The sequence below is a fragment of the Dermacentor andersoni genome, chromosome 6 (assembly GCF_023375885.2).
Source record: "Dermacentor andersoni chromosome 6, qqDerAnde1_hic_scaffold, whole genome shotgun sequence".
NCBI classification, from domain to species: domain Eukaryota; kingdom Metazoa; phylum Arthropoda; class Arachnida; order Ixodida; family Ixodidae; genus Dermacentor; species Dermacentor andersoni.
In genome coordinates, this window is record NC_092819.1 from 170950940 (window position 1) to 170964708 (window position 13769).

At 46.4% G+C, this 13769-nt stretch overlaps 1 protein-coding gene across 2 annotated transcripts in view; it reads right to left on the bottom strand.

Annotated features, from left to right (window-relative positions):
- The window catches only part of LOC126523711 (epoxide hydrolase 1-like), a 66164-nt gene that overhangs the window by 20177 nt on the left and 32218 nt on the right, over window positions 1-13769 (bottom strand). The gene's annotated exons all lie outside the window — the stretch shown is intronic.

A 13769-nucleotide genomic window follows, 5' to 3' on the forward strand; every position in this document is an offset into this window, starting at 1 on the left:
CACCACCAGCGCTATGCAATACCGAAACAACCAAAACGTGAGCGAGCGCGCGGATCTGTGGCCGAGAAAAACAAAAGCTTTCGACACGTGCTGCGTTGTCAAGAGCAACATCAGTGAGCTTTTTTTTTTTTTTTCTTTAATGGGAAGTATTCTTCTACAAGTCAAACCAATCTTTTTCAATGAGTTCGCTTAGAGCACTGATGCGAGCGAAAACGCGTCTGTCGACTTTTGTACGTCAAAAAAGGCACAGGAATGGAGAGGAGGCCGACACAGGTGTAAGGGGAGGAGGCACATAGCGCCACGAGAAAGCGCCAAGGGAAGTGGAGCACAGAAGTGCATTAAAGTCCTGCTATCTAGGAGAGGTAGATGCAGCGCGGCTCGAGGATAGAGGATGTAAGGCGCGTCATACGTCAATGAGAAAGATGGCGGGCGGCGGCGCTTTAATGTGGTCTGCACAATTGACGCTTGGACATAAAAATCGTAAAAGCGCAAACCACAAAGTAACAAAAACGAGACACAAGCGCTGACTGTCAACTAAATTTTATTGACGGACGACGGATACCTTACATAAGAAGAAAGGCAGAAGTGAAGGGGACTCGCCCAGAAACAAGTTTTAATGACGCTCGGACATCAGTAGATCACGGAGTAAGATGCGGACACATGTCGCCCCTTCCCAGAGTCACTCACTTGAAATTAAAAGGCTGGGTGCATTTTGTGCCAACATGTCTTGTGTCATGCACCCGCAGCATAGGCTTGTTCCTGTTCCTCTGTTTAATGCGTTAGCATTATAGGCGACTCACCCAGGAAATTTGTCCATCAGTCTTGTCTGTCTGTGTGTAACGCGTAACACAATTCGCGCTATAAAGAGAAAAAAAACAATAAAATCGAAGGGAAAATTTCAAAAGAAAAAAATCACGAGCCATCCCACGTGAAGCTGTGTAGTACCCGACAGAGACGTGGTACAGAATTTCGAACAAAGTTACGAACACATTGTCTTGATCGGTGGTCATCGTGACGAAAGGTACGCACACACATTTATTTTTATACATCCGCGTTCATTCGTGTTATACATTCAATACATACATCTGTATTGTCATTTCGCGATAGAGTTGCTTTATTGGGAATCCGGCGACTGGGGCCTAGATGGCCGCGGGGTGCTCCCGCTCGCTGGACGGCGCAACGGTTCGCCGTGCAGTTCCGAACTGAGCAGATTTTCCGGGGAGGCTTCCATCTCGATATATTCTGCATCCCCACGAGGCAAATGATTTGAGAACGAAATCGCCGCGGCGAGGGCAGTGGGCCAGTGCCGTCAGCGCAGAGGGAGGGGCAGCGTGGCAGCGCGACGGGCGCCACCGGAGCCCGCCGCGGAAGGAGACGAACGCGTGAGCCGCGGCCACGAGCCATTGCTGATGATGATGGTTCTGGCTCGCACAGTTTTGCTGACGGACACGAAAGATGCATGGAACCATAGCCATAAACAGCTTCGCTGTAAAACGTTGGCGGTGATGAGTTTTGAACCTGCGACCCCACGCCCAGAAGCCGTGTGTCTTACCCATTTGGCTAAACACCTGCGCTTGCAGAATGTGAATATATCTGAACCATATGAATGCGTTGTACCGGCGGCTCCGGCGATACAAAACAAATGTCAAAGGAGAACAGTTTCTATGAAGGCTTTGTTGAAAGATTTGGTGATAGTGGACTAAAATCCCTTTTTAAGACCACATGTAAGGCTTTCTTAGAGCCTTCTAGACGTCAGAAAAATTCCGGTTTTGCCAAAATTTAGTTCCGAACACGTCACATGCCCGAAGTGTTGGTGGTCGCAGGATGCACCTTCCGTTGGGGCATTCCTTCACCGACCGAAATTCCGCCGCCCTCTGAGGGCTCATGCGCTGCGCGTCGCGCAACATAGAAAGATAAGCAGCCAATTAGTTGATAAAAGTTAGATGTTGATATATTTAGTTGATAAATTTGAGTGATGAAGGGTTATATGCCCTCGTCGCATTCCGATCTCGAAATATCAATGAGCGCCCGTTTCAATGAATTAAATGATACGCGAAAAGTGCTCGCGCGGCATACCGAAGCAATCAGCCAATTAAAAACTGAAGTTGCTTCTCTAAAGAAAGTTATCAATGCGCAACAAAAGAAATTGGACGATTTCGAAGACAGAAGTCGGCGCCGCAATTTAGTTGTTTTGGGCCTTCCTGAATCTGACCGCGAGAGTCCGAGCACCTTAAAGCACACAATTACTGAAGACCTAATCTGCGTAAAGCTGGGATTATCGGTCAGTACCATAGAAAGGGTGCATAGAATAGGGAAAGAACGGCCTGATAAACCTAGACCAGTCATAATGAACTTCTTTGATTACAATGAGAAATTGCGCGTCGTACATAATTCATTCAAACTGAAAGGCTCAACTATTTCTGTTAGCCACGACTTTTTTGTGGCTACTTTAAGAAACGTTCTAAACTATGGCAACATGGCAAACAGTTTAAAGCTAAAGGCCATAAAGTTTCTCTTGACTATGAGCGACTTCGGGTAGACGATACTATTTATGTTTGGGATGAGGCCACCGCGCAGCCTGTTATGCTACTTCAGACTAATTTGCCTAGAGCTGGTCCTTGATTGCAAACAGAGACGCTCCGTTTTATCTTGCCTATTGGAAGAAGTCTTGCCAACAAATCAAACCAATTAGAAGATAGCCTCATCCTCTATGACCCACACGTTTTGGCAGTAACAGAAACTTGGTTGACACCGGAGATAAATGACCCAGAAATAATTCCCCCATCCCACAAAATAATTAGACACGACCGCACTGGGAGAGGAGGGGGCGTTGCCTTGATTGCAAAAAGGGAGATAAACTGTGATCAGCTTCCAAACATACGACAGCCCGAAAGCATTTGGTTTGACGTTAAATATCGAGATTTTTCTATTTTAGTCGGTGTCGTGTACAGGCCTCCCAAAGCCCAGTGTCATTCGTGGTATCTCTTGCCGTCTACCTAGAGCGCATGCTCCGACCTAACCATCAATTTTTGATGGCCGGTGACTTCAATCTACCTAGCGTCGATTGGGAACAGCGATCGATCTCTGGCTCTCGCGATGCTCACAGTGCCCGCGTCCATGATGTTAAACAGGTTTTATTACATCCCACACGTGTCACAGCCAATCAATTCTTGATCTTGTATTTATCAAAGGTCGGAAAATCGTACTGTTGTCTTAACTCAAGGTATAGCTGACCACAAACTTGTACATGTGGACTTAGAAATACAAGAAAGCGTCCAAGTTACACCCATCACGCAGTCCTTTCTAGATTTTTCATCGGCTGATGACGAATCCATCTTGTATTGCTTACACTTTTCCCTTAATGAATTTAAACGCGATGATGACGTCACGCTTCTCTGGGACAAGTAAAACTCTGTGGTTATGTATTGTATTGATAAATTCGTACTGACGCGTAGAAAGAAAACTAAACGTCATAATTCACGGATCACTCGTGAAATCATTCATCTCAAACGCAGAATAAAGCGCAAACGCAAGTATAAGCTAGCTCAGACTACCAAATTCCGCTTTTTAAGGGATGCTTTACTGATCAAACTACGTAACGCCCGTGACAAATTTCATAATCAGACTATTCTTAAAAAAAACTTCCCAGACAAGTTTTGGCGTTTCCTGTCTGACTCTAATCGAAGTGTTCAGCAGCTAAGAATAAACAACAGCGTAAATTCTAATCTTAATGATATCGTCAATGAATTAAATGACACATTTTATAAAGCATTCACTCGGCTTTCAATTCTCAGCGCCCATGATAAATCATATACGCCATCTGCATCTCAATCAATTCCTGACGTTTCAATTAGTCGCAAAGCAATGTTTTCTATGTTGCTTGATATTGACGTAAAAAAAATCGCTTGGAGCCGACGGCTTGACTAACTTCCTTCGACACTGCTCCGAACTAACTTCGAAATTCCTATACATTATTTTTAATGCATCCCTTAAACAGAGCCGAGTACCAAAAAACTGGCCCACGGCAACGGTAACATCGGTGTTTAAATTAGGTTATAAACATATTCCTAACAATTACAGACCTATTTCCCTCATAAGCACATGTTGTAAGTTCTCGGAGCATATTATCGCTAATCACATATCTAACCACTTGGAAGCGAATAATTTTTTTTTGTCATTTTCAGCATGGCTTTCGTAGGAAGTTTTCAACCTCAACTCAATTGTAATCCATTGTACACGACTTTGCCAGTGCCATAGATGACCACCTGCAGATTGACGCAATATTTATAGACTTGTCAAAGGCCGTGTTTGTCACAGACCGTGTGTCACATGCAAATGTAATTGAAATTCTTAAATCACTTGGACTACCAGAAAATATACTGCATTGGATTCAAGCTTATTTAGCGAATCGTGTTCAGTTTGTGGAAATCGATGGTTTGAAATCTAATAGCCTGCCTGTCTTATCCGGTGTACCACAGGGGTCAATGTTGGAGCCCCTGCTGCTTCTTATCTATGTAAATGATACTGCTAAAAATTTGGATCCTAATGTCAAGCTGCTTGCTGATGACTGTGTCATTCATTCTGCTGTAATGTAATCCCAGTAATGAATGCGAGCATTCTCGACGTTCTGTTTGTTTCCTGACTTCTGCCCTCCCTTCTTCATTTCCTTTAAACTCACGAGCGAGAAATAGAGGCTTCTGCAAAACCACACCACCCGGTTCCTGTCAGATACGACCATGCTCGCTTTCAAAGTGACAGTTCAGTTATTGCTTTGGAACAAACCTGTTACATCGAGTAACGTTTGCAGGCAGGTCGCACGCCACGTGGCCTCGGAGTGCCTTCACGACGCGTCCGCAGACTTTGCTCATCGGCAGGCGGCGCTGAAAACCGTGACGTTGGAATGGAATGCGAAAGGATTCACCCAGAGGGAGCCGTCCAGAAGCGCTTGGGTTTCAAGTGGACGGAAGAAACAAGCGGTCAGCCGTCGAGACAAGCAAGCGACGTTTAGACTATAGGTGGAAAAAAAAGCACAGAAAACATTGATACAACCGCATCTCTGTTACAGTCATATGTAGCGATAGAATTAAGGTAGATTCTGCCGGGGAAAATATTTTGGTGATGTACACAAAAAGGCTAGATAAAAAACATGTATGCATAGCTGATAAAACCAAGCCGGCTTGGTGACCATTTGTCACCGCCCCATCTCAAGGCGGGTGTCGTTAAATCATCATCACAGGGTGCCTCGATCCCGCGTTTTTCCACAGAGATTGGTCACATGTCTGGTTGCGCCGCCATAGTATGTCGGAACACGTAAAGGCGCGCTGTGACGGACAGCGGGAATTTAGGCTTCGCGCTCGCTGAGAGTGCAAGTAATTCTAATTTTCGCAGTTTGTACGATTACGTGCATTCCAATATTTACATCTCACCCTATAAACGGAGGTTGAACGCTTTCAGTAAAGCAATGCTACAATGAGTTTCGAGCCCAGTCCATAACTATATAATCGTTTTTGCCGCGCTTTTGCTTACGCTAACAAATTTCTCTCAAGCACAAAGTTCACGTATATGGTGCACCCCAGATGTTTTAGAAGTTGTCCTTCATAAAGACTGACACCTCTTTTGACCCTAGAAGTTTAGCTGCGTCGTACCGTGAAAAGATTTAGGAGAAAGCAAGGTGAATAAATACGGCAGCGTTACCTATAGCTGAATGTAATACGTTCATCAAGATATAAATCGCGCACGTGAAAGGTAAGAGTGACAGAGAGCACGTGGTCGGAAACGCTCTTACATTAGTACAGACACACTATCTGGGTGTCGACAAGCAAGCTCGAGATCGCGGTTTCGATCGCGCTCGTGGTTGCCGAATTTCAAACGGGGCAAAATGCAGAAACGCTTGTGTACTTAGGTATACGCTATGGAACCTCAGGTGGTCTAAATTATTTGGATGTTCCTCACACCGCATAATATTCAGATCGGGCTTTTGGCTCGTAAAACCGAAGACTTTACTCTGTTTAACAAGTGAAAACAGAAGCACTATAAGTATAGTGTCTAAATATCTTTCTGAAAAACACATCTGCCTTAGCTGTGTTATACAACGACCCGTGATGAGCACAGTGATTTGAAAAAGAGAAACATAGCGACGCATCTCGCTAAAAGAGAGGGAATATTTATTGCCGTAAAATAGGGGGCTGATCATGTTTACGTTTTCTGAAATCTTCAAAAATGGCCTGTTGCAGATAGCATAACACTGGTCATCGATATGGTTAACTCAGATAGGCGGATACTACTTGCAGGAGAAATCAAAACACATTGAATTAATTAAACAAAGTCATTAGTTAAGTCCCTAATTAATTATTTCCCACCACATATTGTAATTTACGAATTGTAGCTGGTGAGATCGCAAGGCATATATCCGCTTGGAAAGAGTTTCCAGAATGACACCAGATTGGAGATCTGCGCCCCTTTTGTTCCATTGAATTTTTTAACAAAATGCTCTTTTATGCATTGAAGCACAAAAGCAACTAGAACGTCCATGTATTTCCTACCACACTTGGGGAAATATCTCGAGACTGGTGCCGCTGCTGGTGTAAATTTTCGGCAGTGGCGTATTTAGTGTTGCTGCCGAAAATTTGCACCCGCAGCAAAGTAAAATGTCCTTGGTTTTGGTTACAGGAATATTAGCTGTGTTTGTCTAGTCGAGATCTGCGCCACCAGGCTGCTGCACCCTTCAAGCCGCCCACGTTTACGCCTCGGCCCCTGCGCTCCAACACCGAGTCCGCCTGCGTTTACCCGAATACCGGACAAGCTAAAGCTCTCGTATACGCTAGGACTACTGGGCGGCACGCTTCCAGCGCGTAGCCAGCGGGGTTCGCTGGCAGCAGACGCTGCGGGCCTCGCTCTCTGTGCAACAGCGATGCGGAGTCCAGCTGATTCCCGCAGGCGTTATTCAGGCGAATATGTCAGGCGCCTTGCGTTCGGTCATCATGGTCATAAGATGATTAAATTATGAAGATGCACAGGCTGGACACACGGCATTGCATTGGATACACCCAAGTACACACGTACGCACTTTGAGCAGCGCAAACACAACCGAGTTGTTGAATCGGCAGCTACATAGTGCTGCACACACGCCAGCGCCTTTGGCGTCTACCGGCGAAACGTTTATCGCAGCTCTTTCAAGCCAGGCAAGTGTCTTGAGAAAGTCAAATAAAGAATCTGGTCAATGCAATCGAAATAACTCGCGAAGCGAGTCGATCTGTGCAAGCCACCACAGTGTTCTTGCCTACGAGCACAATTCATGGCCGCGGACGACATAACACTCAAACAAAGCTCTGGCATATATGTAAACATCGCGTACATTACGTATACATTATTGTCGAGACAAGAGGCGCTATAACGTAAAACTATTCCAAACTTTTCTATTCCAATTCTGCAATCAGCCCACCGCGATTGGTCAAAAACTTTTTTGGACCACCCCCACTTCACCTGTCTGTCACGCGACGTCACGAAAACCGCGAAAGCTCCCCATCTGATATGACGTGTACACACTGATTATGCATAATTTGACCGAGCAAAACAAAAGTAGCTATTTCTGATTCGACGCCTGTTTGCCATTAGCACTCGGCTATTGGTCAAAAGATTTCGGGCTACACCTACTTCACCTGCCTGTCATGCGACGTCACAAAACCGCAAGGACTTACCGCGTCAAAGTGACGCGTACGCGTTAAAGATGCATTCATATGCCGAACAAAACTGCATTTTCTTCTGAATAGCCGCAGGCTGGCTCGTTCCGAAAGGAATAAAAGATGGCTACTGCCGATCGCTTCCAGCACTGGCTACTCGCCCCTGCCGGAGAGCATGGGTTTATTTGCGTGTAACAAAAATTTTTGCGTGGCCCTATAACATTTTCGAGAACCTTCGGCACGTTGACGACCTCGTTCTTCCAACTCTTCTTTGCTGAGGATCCGTTTTAGCGCCATTCTTAAGCTTGCGTTGCGTGCCGCCGCGATTGTCGACGAGCCACCGCAAGCGAAGTAAGAGAAAGCGGACCAATCGCGGACGCCGGCGCCACCCTCTTCATCCGGTTATCGATATTCACTGCAGTGGCTCGGCCCCATCGAATACATCTCCACTTGAGCGTGCTCCTCGCCTCTTGTGAGCCAATTAGATAAGACAAGCCGCTCAATGTAGGCAATGTTATTCGTTTTTCAAGGAAACAGAAGTGACCTCCTATGAACGAGGGGAGCATTTGATTGGTTTGTTCGGAAAACCCTGCGGGGGACCGCCCGATACTTGCGTCGGCGGTTACGCAAATTTGGCGTCAGGACATTGGAATAAAAACATATTGGAATAGTTTTACGTTATACGGCCCAAGAATTCTTATTTTTGTGCTAGTACTCGATACTAAAAAGAATTTGTCCACCAAACTAGCCTCAAAAGCCTCCTTCTAAATGGAAGCAGGCAGCCAACCTGAAGCCACAAAACAAGTACGCAGTTACGCGCCGAAAAAGCACAAAAAGCATCTGCTTCTACCAATTTCATAGCGTTCCATCATCGCTCCTAGCACAGCACACAATAATCAAGCCTTAAATACTGTGAAAATTTATGCGCAAACACCCAACAACAATTTTTTATGTCTCACCTCGTGTAACTCTATGGGTGGCTTCCGGGCGAACGACCGCGCGAGGAGGAATGTCGCTACCTTTCAGTTTTATTCAGGAACCTTAAGGAGCTCTGGTACTGTTGCCGTGACTTGAATGAGGCGAGAAAAGGAATGTTTTTGCGCTTCTTTATGATATTTTACTGATTTAAATCACGACTCAAGGTTTACGAGGGCTAAAGTGCGTGGTGGAGCATATTTCTCAAATGCGTTTAATTTTTTTTTACAGACACTCCCCATATTCAAATGAGTACGTAGAGGTGGAATGTCTATGCAAAAAAAAAAATCGTCATGAGGTGGAAACGCAATATAACAGAGCGTGTGCTTGCCAATCGCGACAGTGGTCATCGAGGGTCCTTTCGGTAAGCTAACAACCGAAGCTGCCGTTTCAGGAAAGCTCTCTAAATGCTATTCGTACTTGTCCTAAAACAGATCAGATGTGTTATTGCGAGAGAGGGGCCTTATTTTCCGTGGCCGGTTTGTACAAGCATTAACCCGCAGAAAGGCGCGAGAATCGGAAACTCACTTCCGAGAGTTACACTATGGAGGAAACACCAGATAAGACTGTGGCGGAAACGAATGAACGCAGTGCAGACCAGCGCGATAACGGGACCTGTCAGCCGGAGAATCAGCCTCGCGAACCGCACAACGACGATGTCCTTGAGCATGCGTTATTGCCGCAAGTGTCAACTATAGTTTCACTACACTCATAAGTGGGAATAGAGAAGAGTTGCCTACTGAGCAGGCGGAGGACCCCACCATTTCAGAGATCAGAGAACGCCAGAGAATGAGTACTCCAGCAAAGCAGAATATTTCTTTCCAGCTGAGAAGCGGTGTACGGATTAGCGCGGAGCGACATCAACCAGTCGTTCCCCAGAAGTATCGCGCAGACTTGTTGCGACTTTCCTATGGCAGTTCGCGGTCGTGTCACCTTGGAACCACGAAAACAAAGTAGAGGTTGTTACAAGAGTATTAATAATGCGAAAGCAATAAATACCCCGTCACGTGAAAATTGGGCGTCGGCGGCATGACCGAATGATGGTACCAAACATGGCGAGCGGCAAGAAGTAAAACCACATAAAAGAATACTCGACGTCAAATTTCTCAGGGAGGTTGCTGTAAACAAAGTAAATTAATGCCTTTGAAAATATTATGAGATAAATTTCGGTCTGGGTGGAAATCGAGCCCGGGCCGTACCGGACGAGCGCGCTCGCCCCACGCCGCGGTTCGAGGTGCGTCACGTCACTGACTGAACGTGTGACATCGTTCAGGGTGGCGCCACGCTAGGAGTATGCAAAGCGAGCGAGTCACAAGCAATGTTCTCCCATGGAATGCTTGTCCTTCGAGTTATCAACTCCTCGCGGGCAAGCGAGCGCGTTGGGACGCGCATTTTTCATTTGCCCTTACCGAAGCGCAGTCAAGACGCAGGCGAGACCTTGCGCGTACAAGCAACGCGCATAAGAGAAAAACGCTGTTGAAAAAAAAAAAAATGATTTCGCATTCCCACACGTAAGCAGTCTTAAGTGTGTGCCGAATTTTCTGCCTGGGTGTTTTAAGGACGTGCATAAATTTGTGCGGTCATGCGACACATGCCAGCGGGTCGGAAAGGCGCTGGATAAGTGGAAAGCACCGATGGCTAAATTCAGAGTGCGAACTACTGGGACACAAGAAAAGACAGGACACTGCACTACTTACAATCGAAAGTTTATGTTGCAAGTAGCGCCGTGTTCCGTCTTGTGCCTTAGCTTCTGTCCAAGGGCGCTATAACGTAAAGCTATTCCAAACTTCTCTATTCCAATTCTGCAACCAGCCCTCCGCCATTTGTCAAAAACATTTTTGAACCACCCCCACTTTGCCTGTCTGTCACGCGACGTCACGAAAACCGCGATAGCTCCCCATTTGATATGACTTGAACACACTGATTATGCATGACTGGAAAAAACAAAAGAAAAATGGCTGCTTATGATTCGACGCCTTTTCGCCATTAGCACTCGGCTATCGGTCAAAAGTTTTCGGGCGACAGCCACTTCACCTGCCTGTTACGCAACGTCACAAAACCGCGAGAACTCGACACGTCAAAGTGACGTGTACGCGTTAAAGATGCATTAATACGCCGAACAAAACTGAATTTTCTTCTGAATAGGCACAGCCTGCCCCGTTCCTAAAGGAATAAAAGATGGCTGCCGCCGATAGCTCATACACTGTCTACTCGCACCAGACGGAGAGGATGGGTTCTTTTGCATAAAATAAAGCTTGTTATGTGGTCGTGCAACGTTTTCGAGCACTTTCGGCATGTTTACAACCTCGTTCTGCCAACTATTCTTTGGTGATGATCCATTTTAGCGACATTCCTAACCTTCCTCTGCATGCCGTCGCGATTTTCGACCTGCCATCGATAGATAAGTAAGGGAAAGCGAACCAATCACAGACGCCGGCACCACCCTCTTCATCAGGTTATCGATTTTCAATGCACTGGCTCGGCCCCATCGAATCCCTCTCCACTTGAGCGTGCTCCTCACCTATTGTCAGCCAATTATATAAGACAAGCCGCTCAGTGTAGGCAATGTTATTTGTTTTTAAAGCAAACAAAAGTGACCTCCTATAAACGAGGAGAGCGTTTTCTTGGACTACTCAGACAACCCTGCGGGGCACTGCCCGATGCTTGCGTGTGCGGTTACGCAAATTTGACGTCAGGAGATGGGAATAAAAACATATTGGAATAGTTGTACGTTATAGGGCCACAAGAAGTTTGCACTCTGAATTCAGCCATGCTTCCATACCAATTCGCCCATTTTTCATCGATGGTGTTAGTACCGATTATTACCGAGCCGTTTCAGCGGTTAGTGATGCAGTTGGGCCACTTCCTGTGACAGAGACAGGGTACGGATACATTCAAATTATGTTATGCCCAGCCACGAAGTTTCCAGAGGTGCTTGCGCTGTGTGGGGTGATGTCGGCGAGTGTTGTAGATTCGCTGTTGTTGATCTTTTCTCGAGTTGGATTCCCTTCCGAGATCCAAATTGAGCAAAGCAGCGTGTTCACAAGTGTCCTCCCCACGTCACTTCTAGAGCGACGCGGCATAAGAATAGTGCACAGTTCAACTGGTCATCCACAGAGCAACATTGTAGGAAGGTGGTATTCAGTTCTCAAGCGCGCCCTTAGAATCTGACTGTGTTATGAAACAAAGCTCCACTGTGACGCATGCCTATCAGCAGCAATTTTCGCTTTGCGGTTGGTGCCACATGAAGCCACTGCTTTCAGCCCCGCCGACTTGGTTTACGGAAGGTCACTGGATTCACCTTTACGAATGATGCTGGAAACTTGGGAAGGGCACACAGACGACCCTATCGTGGTGGAGTTTGTTTTGAATCTGCTGGAGCATCTGCATAACGCTAAAGAATTTCTGCACGCCAGCATGAAGTCAGCTCAGGCTCGATCCAAACTCTTAACTATGATAGGACCGCCCGTCTGAGGACGTTCCGTATTGGCAACAAGGCAAATTTACAAAGCGCATCAAGGCAAAACAGGCTCGAAGTGCAGTAGGAAGGGCCCAAAGAAATGGTTGCAAAACTCTCTGACGCTGACTACGTGGTGAAAACCCCAGCAAAACGTAAAGAGGTGTGCATTTATCATTGTAACATAATGAAACATAACGTGCAAAGAAAGGCAGTGGTGAATATGACCCTAAACCTTCTTGAAGAGATGGAGGACAACCTGGTTTGTCTAAGTGGAGGGGGAAGTAGCACTGAGCAACTCTTGAAGAGGACTGAGCAGAGAGAGGAACTACAAGAATTCAAGTTGTCTGATCTCGACGAAATTATTGAATTGTTTGATGAATGCTTCGTCGACAGGCCAGGTAGAGCTGATCTGACTGAGCGCGATATTGAGCTGACGTCCGAGGAGCCGGTGCAATCAAAGTGTTATCGATTCTGTCATAGGCAGCGAGAAACCCTTGACAGGGAAGTGAAGCGCATGCTCAAATTAGGAGTAATTAAGCCCTCCGCGAGCGAATACGCTTCACCTATGATCTTGGTGAAAGCACCGGGTAAAGACCCAAGGCCTCTGGTAGACTATCGGAAATTAAATGTTCCCGCAAAGGATCAAGTGTATCCAATTCCCAATATTGAGGAGAGGGTGAAACAGGTGAGTCGAGCCGCCTACGTGACTACGCTGGACCTTACTCGAGGGTGCTGGCCGGTACCGCTAACTGAGCGAGCCAGCAGATACGCGTCATTCGCCACGCCGAGAGGCAACTATCAACCGAAAATTATAAGAACCGGACTCAAGTGCTCCCTTTTGTTTTTCACGCCTCACGGATAGGGTTCTAAAGGATTGCGAAGCATTTGCCGTGCCCTACTTAATTGACATCGCAGCCTTTTCTGATTCATGGGCAAACCTTTCGGTGCATCTTGGAGCGGTGCTCAGCCGTTTGCGTCCGGCTGGGCTCACCGTAAAGGCCGATAAATGTTGTCTTGCAAGGGCGACCGTGGACTACGTAGGTCACCACATAGGTCAAGGTTTTCGGAAGCCTAGTGAGGTTGAAATATCAGCGGTAACAGGCTATCCTCGGCCGAAAACTAAGGCGGACATTGAAACATTTTTGGGGCTCTCTCGGTATTATAATCATTACATCCCGGATTATTCAACTGACTGATGCTCTCTGCGGGACAAAACCGACAAACGTAGTCTAGGATGAAAGCAAGGAACGCGGTATTGATTAGCCGGTATTGCGAGCTCCCGATTTTGACCGAGCATTCACGACCTGGTGAGTTGCGAGTGATCAAGAGATAGGTGTCGTTCACTGCCAAAGGGATGACGACGGTAATGAACATTCCGCGCTCTATCTGAGCCAAAAATTGAGCTCTCATGAGATGGCATACTGCACACCGGAAGAAGAATGTACATGTAATGTGTGGGTCATTCAGAAATTTCAATGCTAACTCTGGGGCGCCAAATCGACCGTAGAGACGAACCATTGTCCTCTGGCCTGGCTGCAAACCGCGACGTCAAAGAACAACCATTCTACAGCAATGTCATTTTGCCACAAAGTACGAAAAGGCCAAATTGAATGGAAACGTGAATGTAATTAGTTGTTCTTTCTAAGCGATCCGGG